Source organism: Camellia sinensis, chromosome 8 (assembly GCF_055761805.1).
Source record: "Camellia sinensis isolate YWXY chromosome 8, ASM5576180v1, whole genome shotgun sequence".
In the NCBI taxonomy this organism is placed as follows: domain Eukaryota; kingdom Viridiplantae; phylum Streptophyta; class Magnoliopsida; order Ericales; family Theaceae; genus Camellia; species Camellia sinensis.
In genome coordinates, this window is record NC_138968.1 from 74270560 (window position 1) to 74280661 (window position 10102).

Consider the following 10102-nt stretch of genomic DNA (forward strand, 5'->3'; position numbering starts at 1 on the left):
TAAGTGTGAGTGCGTGTGATGTATGTCTTCCAACCTCACGTCTTTCTCTCTTTTATTTACCAGCTTATGATGATTAGATTAGGGCATGTTTCAATTAGCATACTTATGCTTGCATGTTTGCATCATTCATCTGTATTGCATGCACCGGGCTCGGCGCATCATACTAACTGCATTGTATTTCAATTTCGAGTTGGACACTTGTTAGTTGTAGCATTTCGCATGCCATCCTTAGAATAGCCGAGCCTACTATAGTTGCATTTTGCATGTGTTGCATTAGGCATTTCAACATAGTTAGGATTCATGCATGGATTTCTAACATAGCTTTTGTTTTGGCTTAGAGTACTCGGTAAGTGTTTATGCTTTAGCATCCCCGCATGTGTGTGAGTGACTGCCATGATAGCATGCTTACCATGAGGCTAATTGCTTATGTGATATACCTGCCTGAATGCCTGTGGGTGAAGGTTGGGTTATTCGGATTGGAACAATTCATCAATTGTGAGTTTTAAGCCCACTTGAAAGTGGCAAATCATCATGATTTCTAAGCCCACCTGAGGGTGGCAAATCCACATTTTAGCCTACTTGCGAGTAGCAAACTGTTTTTCAAAACAAACATGAGATGTTTCGTTCCAATTCAGGCGACCCAATCTATACTTGTATGCTGTGCGCATCACGTAGTAAATCTAGGCTAATAACCGGAATAAGAATGCATAATGTTTTCAAAACTTGATATCATGGATAGTAGAGGCCGATCTTTGATCGGGCGAGCAGGGGTGCTCACGAAGTGACCTTCCCCAATCGTACGCAAGTTCCCGAGCCGAGGAAACTTTGGTAATGACAGACACATGGCCTTAGGCAACGAGTCAGGGTTTCCTAAATTCCCCAAAATAAAATATTTAGGTGGTGACCCTGTATCTGGCAAAGCAGTCTATGTTTGGCACTTCTTTCAAAAAAATTTGTTTTCAAAAATGATTTGCCGGATTTGGACTCTTTGATGATTCATCGGTCTTGCATTGCACTCTGCGAGATTAGATACAGAACCGTGACTTTGAGTCCTGAACTGTGGTAAGCCCAATATTTTTGCAAAGTGTTCAAAATACTGAGAGCTTGTATTCTGTGCTCAAGCGCTGAAGTAATGGTTCAAGCAACAAGACATGCTAAAATCAATTCGCTCGAGCGGTAAAAACTTTGCTCGAGCAATCTGCAAATTTTAAAAGCCTGTTACCCATCCTTTCAGTTTAGTTTTCCCCCCAATTCCTTCGAATTTTCCTCTCTCCAAGGGCGATTTCCCTCACCTTACATTGTGCGACTTGGATTCTCTTGATTTTGAGTTATTTCATGCTCTCTCAAGCGATCTTAATCATTTTTTAGTAATTTTTTCTTTTTATTTAACCTTTATTTTATATTTTTCTCTTTTCTATCTCCATTATGAGTGAGCATTGATTTCTAGAGTTTCTCATGCTTGTTTAACCTCTTCTTATGGGTGATCTCAGTTTAGTTTCTCATCTGGTTTTGTTGTCTTTTTAGCTTTGCAAGTGTTTCTGTGTTGATTTTCTAGGGTTTCTCGTGATTGTTGATTTTCTAAGGTTTTAATCATTTTATTGTCTTAGGGTTTATGCTTTATTTTGGTTTTTTTCATATACTCTCACATATTCATAAGTATGGAGTTGAAGTTTTCATATATATATATAGATATCATGTCGTATTTTAGTTAATTTTGGTCATTGATTTCTAATGGTGGTTGGTTATGTGTTTGAAATTGGGAGTTTGGGTTGGGGTTTCGAATATGTGCTTGTCTTGGGGGTTTGGTTGGTCTCTCTTGCCCATAGGTGTTAGCCATGTCGTCTTCATCCAAGCATCAAAAGTCCACTGCTAATCGCCCAAGTTATAATACCGACAAATTGCAGTCTAAAGAGAAGGCCAAGTTGTTTAGAGACTTTTACGAGTCTAGGACTGTTCACCTAGAGCGTAATGTCCAATGTAATACCTTTGAGTCCATTCCCATTCGACTTGTTTTTTATCATTTGGATAGGGACAAGGTGCTTTCTTTCTTAGGGAGTCAAGACCTAGACTGGGTTAGGGAGTTCTACTGCAATAATCAAGCAGTTGATGATATCGGTCCTTCCTTTAGTACTTGGGTCCGGTCCAAGGAAATTAAAATCGACCAAGACAAGATCTATGACTTGTTAGGGCTTTCACAGGTTAGAAACTACCATTATCCTTTCCTTGGCTCTTCCACCTATGATTTCAATGAAGTAACGTCTGATTTGTATGGTACACCAAAAGTTTGGGTTAAAGGGGCTTTGATCAAACAATAAGCTCCTTCCTCGTTTTAGGTTGCTTAACCTAATTGTGTGTGCTAACCTCATTGTTACCACTCATAGTTCCGATATTACCCAAGAACAAGGTTATGTCTTATACTGCATTGACCGCCAACTGCCCATTAATCTTGCAACTCTCATCATCCAAAAAATGGTCGTGGTTTTTAGGGGTTAAAAGTCTTTAGGTCTGCCTTATGGTTGCCTCATCAATCTTCTTATCACCTCCCTTGAGACTCCAACTTCCAATAATGATAAGTATGCAACCCCAATCAAACCATTTACCAAAAATACTATCTCCTAGAGTCAGGCACATGTTAAATAGAAGTCTTCTGGAGCGGGTACTTTTGATGCAGGTGAGAACCAGTTGGCCGAGGAGGTCGAGCTCAATGCTGTGGCTACTGGTGAAAATGAGCGTGATGTCCGTCCACAGACTATTCAGGGCCAGCTACATCAGTTTGAGCATGCTATGATCTAGCGCCTCAATCAAATGGATGCTCAGATTGGTGCATTTGATGACCGACTCAGTCGTATTGAGCATACTATTGATTAGTTATCCTTGCAGCTCACTCAGATCTTATCCCTTCTCCAGATACAGCAGCCTCCACCTCCACCATATCAGTGATTGGTTGTGCTCTCTTCTGACATGCTTTAGTTTTCTTTGTCTTTGTTATATTAATCTATGGACGTGTTTTCTCTTGTTCTTCCCCTTGAGTTTTTGTTTCTTTATTTCTTGGATAGTTTTTGGTGTAGCTTTGTCTCTCCTAGACAAAAAGGTGGAGTGAATATGGTTATTATGGTTGTTATGGTTATGTGGATTATGAATTGGAATTGGATAGGAATTTTATTATTACTGGTCATTTGCTATTTTGTTGTGTGGTATTTTATAATCTCTGCAGGTGGCACGCTTAGCACTGGGTTTAGAGTGGTTAGGAGTTTGTGTTTAGTACGTGTGTATGTTAGGAATAATTGTTAGAATGCTTTGTCTAGGAATTGACAAATTGAGAGATTGTTAGGCCCCTTTATGTTGTCAATTCCCCGAACAAACATTGTTTCAGTTGTAATTTGTGCTAAATTTTTTATCTGACCGCTCGAGTGAAGAAGATGATCTCACAAAAGTTTCAAGCGCCTACAAAAATACTAGAAGTTCTAATTTTTTGCTCGAGCGAAGGAGCTTATGGATTTCACGCACTTGAGTCACACCGCTCGAGCAACCATTCCATGGCTCGAGCGGTCTTCGTGACCATGTTCTCTATAAAGCTGTGCAAAAGTCAAATTTTAGGATTACATCTTCTAGATCATATTCTTGAGGGCTAGGGTTTCTCTCTAGAGGTTCTTTGCTTGTTTCCTTTGATATCTTGGTAAGTTTATCTCATGATCTAAGTTATTTATATAAAAGGGTTGTTTGATCATTCATATCAAAGAGTTCTTGTTCGGTGGATTTCGAAGATTAGAGCGTGAAGGCTTTGAAGGAGTTTGAAGTAGTTCATTGTCGTGGATTCGACGTGGGTGTTGCGGATTCAGCATCGGACTAATCAATTCCAAGATGAAGGTGTTGGTGAAAGAGGCACAAGTTGTTGCAGACAATTTTACAGAGTGTTGGGTAAATTGTTTGCTAATCTTGTGTATTTTCATTCTTCATAGTGGATTGATTAATGGCGTTTCGCATGTGGTTTTTTATCACAATTAGAGGTGCTCCAACGGTGGTTTTTTCCACATAAAAGTTGTTTGTGATGGTTGAACAACAATCTAAATCAATTTTGTATGTGCTAGATGATTTAGATTATTAGTTTTGTTTGTTTGGAAATTGTTGCAATTAAATCTATTTCAAATCATGAATCACGTAGGTTTTTCAAAAGCTAACCAGGTTTGAATACCTTGGGCTCGTGGGATGTGACTTTTGCCACAATGGGTTTTCATGCTATGAAGGAACATTAGTTTACCTTGTATCCGTTATGTGCTTGTGTGACTATGTGGGTATGGGGCTAAGCTTCTAGGATACAACTTACGATTATTGCATTCATCGAAATCATTTTGGAAAAGCAACTAATCAATACATTTTCCACTTGGAAGTCTTTCAGCGTCGTGGGACGAGTTGATATCGTAGGAGCGTGATCCATTTGTCCTTATGTGGTTCACCTTATGTAAAGTAGATACATGTATAGACATATGTATAACCCGTGTGTGGTGTATGAGATCTCGTGTGAATTATTTAAGTGTGGGTTGAATCCTACATTTATTTTTCTTATAGGATGTAACGAGAGTGACCCCAAATGGCATAAAACTTTTGCGACTTGAATTATTGGCACCACTTTATTGGTAAGGTACATTGTTTTGGGATAGCATGAGAACGCAATTGTGCAATTTGTGTGAAACCTTAATTTACCGACTTTGTAAGTTCATAAGAAGTAATTGCAACCTTAGGATATTAAAGATTTTGTTGTATGGTGAACGGTTTGTTGTTATGAAGAGTTTTGAAAATAGAACGAGATAGAAATTAAACCTTTTGAGCGTGGTATGGTTCGGTTGAGATTAGTGATGATTAGAATACACAAAGAACAGATGTTGGAAATGTGGATGTCGGAACTAGTGAACTAAACCGAATTTTTTTGAAAGGTGGAGTTAGTCATGCTTGAGTTAGTTGTCAGTGGAGTAAGAAGAAGATGGCATAATTAGAGTACCAAGAATTTTCTTCCCTTATAAGTGTGTCCATTTCGAACGTAAATTTTGGAGTGAACGTGTGAAACTATTAAGATTCACAAGAGTTGACAATAAGTGTTTCGAAATTTATTGATGCAGTTAGAATTTGAGAATTTTTTTTTTTATTATTTTTTGGGAAGTCTTATTGGACATGTTGAAATGAATTGACATCAAATTCTATGGCCAATAATTTTTTTAATATTTTTATTTAATTGTTAAAATTTGAAATTTTAAGATGAAACTTTGGAGGTTTCACAGCATTTTTTAATGAAATGTCTCTGTGCTATAATATAGATATATAGATTGGAATGTTGATACACATAAAACCATTAAACATGAAGAAAAAAAACCTTTGGAAGATATGAATTGATTCTTATATTTTAGTGGCACAAAAATTTACATTTAAAATTGATTAGTTAACTTTCTTTTGTTAATTTTTTTTTAATTTAAATTTTTAAATGAATTAATTAATTTTTCTTTTGAAATGTGTAAATCAAGGCATAAAAGTTATTTAAAATTTTAAACAGAGTAATTAACTTTCCTTTTAAATGGATTAAGTACTATTTTTTTAAAATGATTTAATAAAAGTTAACTACTGCAAGATTTTTTGATTATTTAAAAAATAAGAATTCTAAAAAAATAGTATAAGGATTGTCAGTTTCAGAAAGGCATTCTCGTTAGAAATTCTATTTTTCTTAATATACATATATATATATATATATATATATATATAAGATATGAAAGTCGAATCTTTATTTTTATTATAAAAAATAAAGCATAAAAAATTTTAGACCCAAAATAGTAAAAAAAAAATTAATGAAAATTAGTTCGAAAAGTGACCAAAATTGTAAAGTCTAAACTGTTAAAGCAACCTACATCCACTAACCAACTCGCACAACCCGCTCAATCCGCATCTACTAAGTGGCTAGATATGGATTAATTATTTTTAGGTAAACTACCAACATATCCTAATCGTTAGATTTAATTCCCATCAAATCCTATTGAAAATAAGTCCTAATAAAATTGTTGCTAAAAATAACTTTTTGTGGCTATTTTTTACATATGTCGTTAAAAATTGACAATTAGTGACTTTTCTGTCATTGTTTTTATAAATTGTTGCTAAAACTTACAATTAGTAATTTTTTCTGTGACAAATTTTTCAAACTGTCGCTAAAAGTTGAAAATTCAAAAAAAAAAATTTGTAACATTTTTTTAAACTGTCGCTAAAACTTATAATTAGTAATATTTTTTATGACAAATTTTTCAAACTGTCACTAAAAATTAACAATTAGTGACTTTTTTAATAGTGTTTAATGAAAATGTCATTAATTATCATAGGATATAGCGACCCCGGTCTTTTCCCATTTGATTATTGTATCCGGACTTAGGTTTCGTAGATTCTGTCATTATATAATTGTTGTTGTTGTCCCATATTTTCTTATTTGGAGTTATAAGATGTGTTGGGCAGGTTTGTTTCAGGTTGGTTGGGTTTAGAAACCAAGTGTTGCTGTCTAGAATTTTGGTTCTTCGCTCGAGCGAGATGTTGTTTCTGGTTCTTCGCTCGAGCTGGCGTTTGGTCGCTCGAGCGAGAGATTGCGTCCAGTATGGACCTGTAGCATGGCATTCTTGGCTCGAGCGAGGATTTCTTGTTTCTGGTCGCTCGAGCGACCAAGTCTTCGCTCGAGCGAGCCTGTCCAGTTTATATACGCAGCAGCGGGTTTTGATTAGTCTTTTTCATCTTCTTTTTTATTCCAAACCCTAGGTCCGACTTCTCTCTCTCCCTACTCACCTTCTCTCTTAGGTTTGATCTATTTAGAGTGTGTTTCTACCCTAGTTGCTTTATTAAAAAGATAGAGGGAGTCGAGGGCTTTCATTTAATCTGAACATTTGGCGATTTGGAGCACATTGGTATTTGGGTATTCATCTCTGTCTTCTCCATTTGGGTTGTTTTCTTCGAGGTAGGGATTTCCTACTCCATTTTATAGGTTTTGTTCTAGGTTTTGGTATATTGATATGTTGGGGTTAGTTTGATAATTTTGGGAAAAACCCTAGTTGTATTAATTAATTAATTTGTATAATTAATTTAAGGGAATTGGAGAATTTGGCTAAATTCATGAAATTGAGGAATTCATTGATTAAATGGTGTAGATGGATAATCTAAATCACTCGCCTATTGAATTGTTGATACATTTATTTCCAAATCTAGAAATAACTGTTTTGGGCTATCGGTGGAGGATAGTCGTGATTGTTGCAGGCATTGCATGTGGATTAGGGATAACTGAAACTAATCACATTGGTTGAGTCATTCATTTTGACTGCTGAATTAATACAGACATTATGTGTATTGATTGTGTATTATATGTTATGTGTTTACATACATTGTTTTGTGTGGGAGGAGATAGGGGATGTACTCCACGGTTTAAGGGAAGATAGGGGATGGACCTCTAAACCGGATTTTGTTTGGGAGGAGATAGGGGATGGACTCCATTAGCATCACTTTTATGTGTGCTTATTTATATTGAAGTGTTTTTATTGATACAACACTAAAATGTGTATCAAACTGGAAGTATGAAGTGTTTTGATTTGAGCTTGAGTCTCATTTGTTTGTTGACATTGGAAGAATGTGAATATGATATATATATGATTCACTGTTGTAAGTTTGGCCAGGTTCTGAGCCATATTGATAATGTTGGAAAGTGGAACGTGTCATTGACAATAGTGTCATGAGACTGGATAATGTTGTAATTGATTATCTTGGTTAACCATCTATTGAATGCTATTGCTTTATTCATTGCTTATATTTGGTTTAGTATATTTCTACTGGGCTGTGGCTCACCCTATATGGGAACATCATTTTCAGGTTTAGGTGATAAGCTACCTCCAAGGACTTAGCTTGGAAGGGACTTGGATTTTGAAGACTATTTTCAGTTGTTTGTTTTTATTTGTTAGTACATGTAAACACTCAAGCCTAGGGCTTTATTTGGATTTGAGTTAGAACTCATACTTTGTTGTCCAAGTGTTGGCTTGGAAAGATGTAAGCTTGTAGGGCATTTAATTTGAGGTTACATGTAATGCTTTTATTTAGTAAGACTCTGATGAATATTTTAATGAAATGTTTCCTCTCTAACATTGCATGCTGATGATACATATAATTAATGGGTTTATTTTTTAGGGCGTTACAACTTGGTATCAGAGCGTACCGGGTTTGAATACTTTGGATACGTGGGAAGTGATTAGTATCACATTGGGTTCGTCTCATTTGATAGAGACTTAGTGTAATGTTATATGCTTATGTGATAACATGTTTATGTGATTATGTGGGTATGGAATGTAGTTTCTAGGATGTTGATTGGACCCTTGGGTTTCTAGTAGTCTTGTTGGAAAGGCACTTGATCACTGCTGCTTCCAACCGGAACTATAGTAACGCATTGGGACTATCATTATCCAGGAATGAAATTCGTAGGTGCTTATGTGATTATGTGCTTACGTGGAATGAATTATTGTTGTCCCATGTATTAGGACGCGAGTGTTTAGTTTCGGCACATTTATTAATGTGCTAACGTCTTTGTTTCTTTTATTAGGATGTCAAGACGAGGACGAGGACGCGGTAGGCGTGGTAGGCCGGGTAGGCAGGAGGTGCCTGTGCTAGAGGAGATTCCGGCAGTTCATGAGGGAATTGGCCAGGCCAATGTGGCCGAGCCAGTAGGCCAGCAGGCTATGGGCGCTCTAGCCCGAGAGATAGCAGGGGCATTCAGGGAGTCAGTAGGCATTCTCAGAGCTGAGAATCAAGCTCAGGTTGTTGTTGCGGATGCAGGACCTTCCTTTCTAAAGAGGGAGTTCTTCCGGTCTAACCCGGATGAATTTGTGGGTGATCCTAAAGAGCCGCTTAAGGCAGATGAATGGCTCGAACAGACAACGAAGACGTTTGAGATGCTTGGCATCGAAGACGAGGGGTTGAAAGTGATCTTGGCATCTTTCCAGTTGAAGGGGGATGCGGGTCAGTGGTGGAAGTTCACTAAGGCTCGTGTTGGAGGTACATGGGAGGCTTTTGTGAATGCATTTCAGGAGAAGTTCTTATCTCCAGCAGTTAGGGAGAAGCTGAGAGACCAGTTTTGTCAGCTTAAGCAGTCGAGTTCTTCAGTGGCCGAGTTTGAGGCTGCATTTACTAGCTTGTCCAGGTTTGCACCTGAGTTGGTGGCGTCTGAGGAACGCCGTTGTATCGAGTTTGAGAAGAAGTTGAGGCGTGGCCTCAAGCTGAGAGTTGGGGGAACTATGATTCGGGATTATGGGCGTATGGTTGATGCTGCAGCCCACATGGAAATCATGATGCAGGAGGAGGAGGAAGGACAGAAGGGCTCCAAGAGGAGTCAGGATGGTCAGAGTGATGGTAGGAGACAGAAGGGTTTTAATCCTCAGCAGTCTCAGGGTAGCTTTTCTAGATCGACTTTTCCTGTGCCGAGTGCTAGTTCGGGGAAAGGCAGTCAGGGAGACATTACCTGCTTCAAGTGTGGCCAGCTGGGCCACAAGTCTCCAGTTTGTCCTCAGAGGGGAGGAGTGCAGAGAGCAGCATCATCTTCGGCTCGATCTCAGAGCCAGAGCCAGGGTAGAGGCCAGCCACTCTCGTGTTATCAGTGTGGTCAGCCAAGGCATATGAAGAGGTATTGCCCGCAGTTGGGTGGCACATCTGGTGCATCTGGTTTAAGGCCGATTCAGGGTCAGCAGCCAGCTCAGTCGGGTCAGGCCTCGAGGGCCAATCAGGGGGCTTCATCGTCCCAGTCGGTGCAGCAATCTTATGCTCCTAGGGGTGAGCAGGTTGATCAGAGGTCGTCTGGGCGCGTGTATGCTGTTACCGCGCAGGATCTTGTGCCGGCATCATCAGTTGTGAGAGGTACCTTCTTGTTTTGCAACTCGGTTGCTAATGTTTTGATTGATACGGGTGCATCCCATTCCTTTGTGTCTGCTGCATTTGCATCTGTTTTGGAGTTGGAGTTAGCACAGTTAGCATCTCCTATTTGTGTAGTGTCACCTCTTGGGGGTGAATTGATCTTGAAACAAGGTGTTAGGGGTTGTGATATAGAGGTTGATGA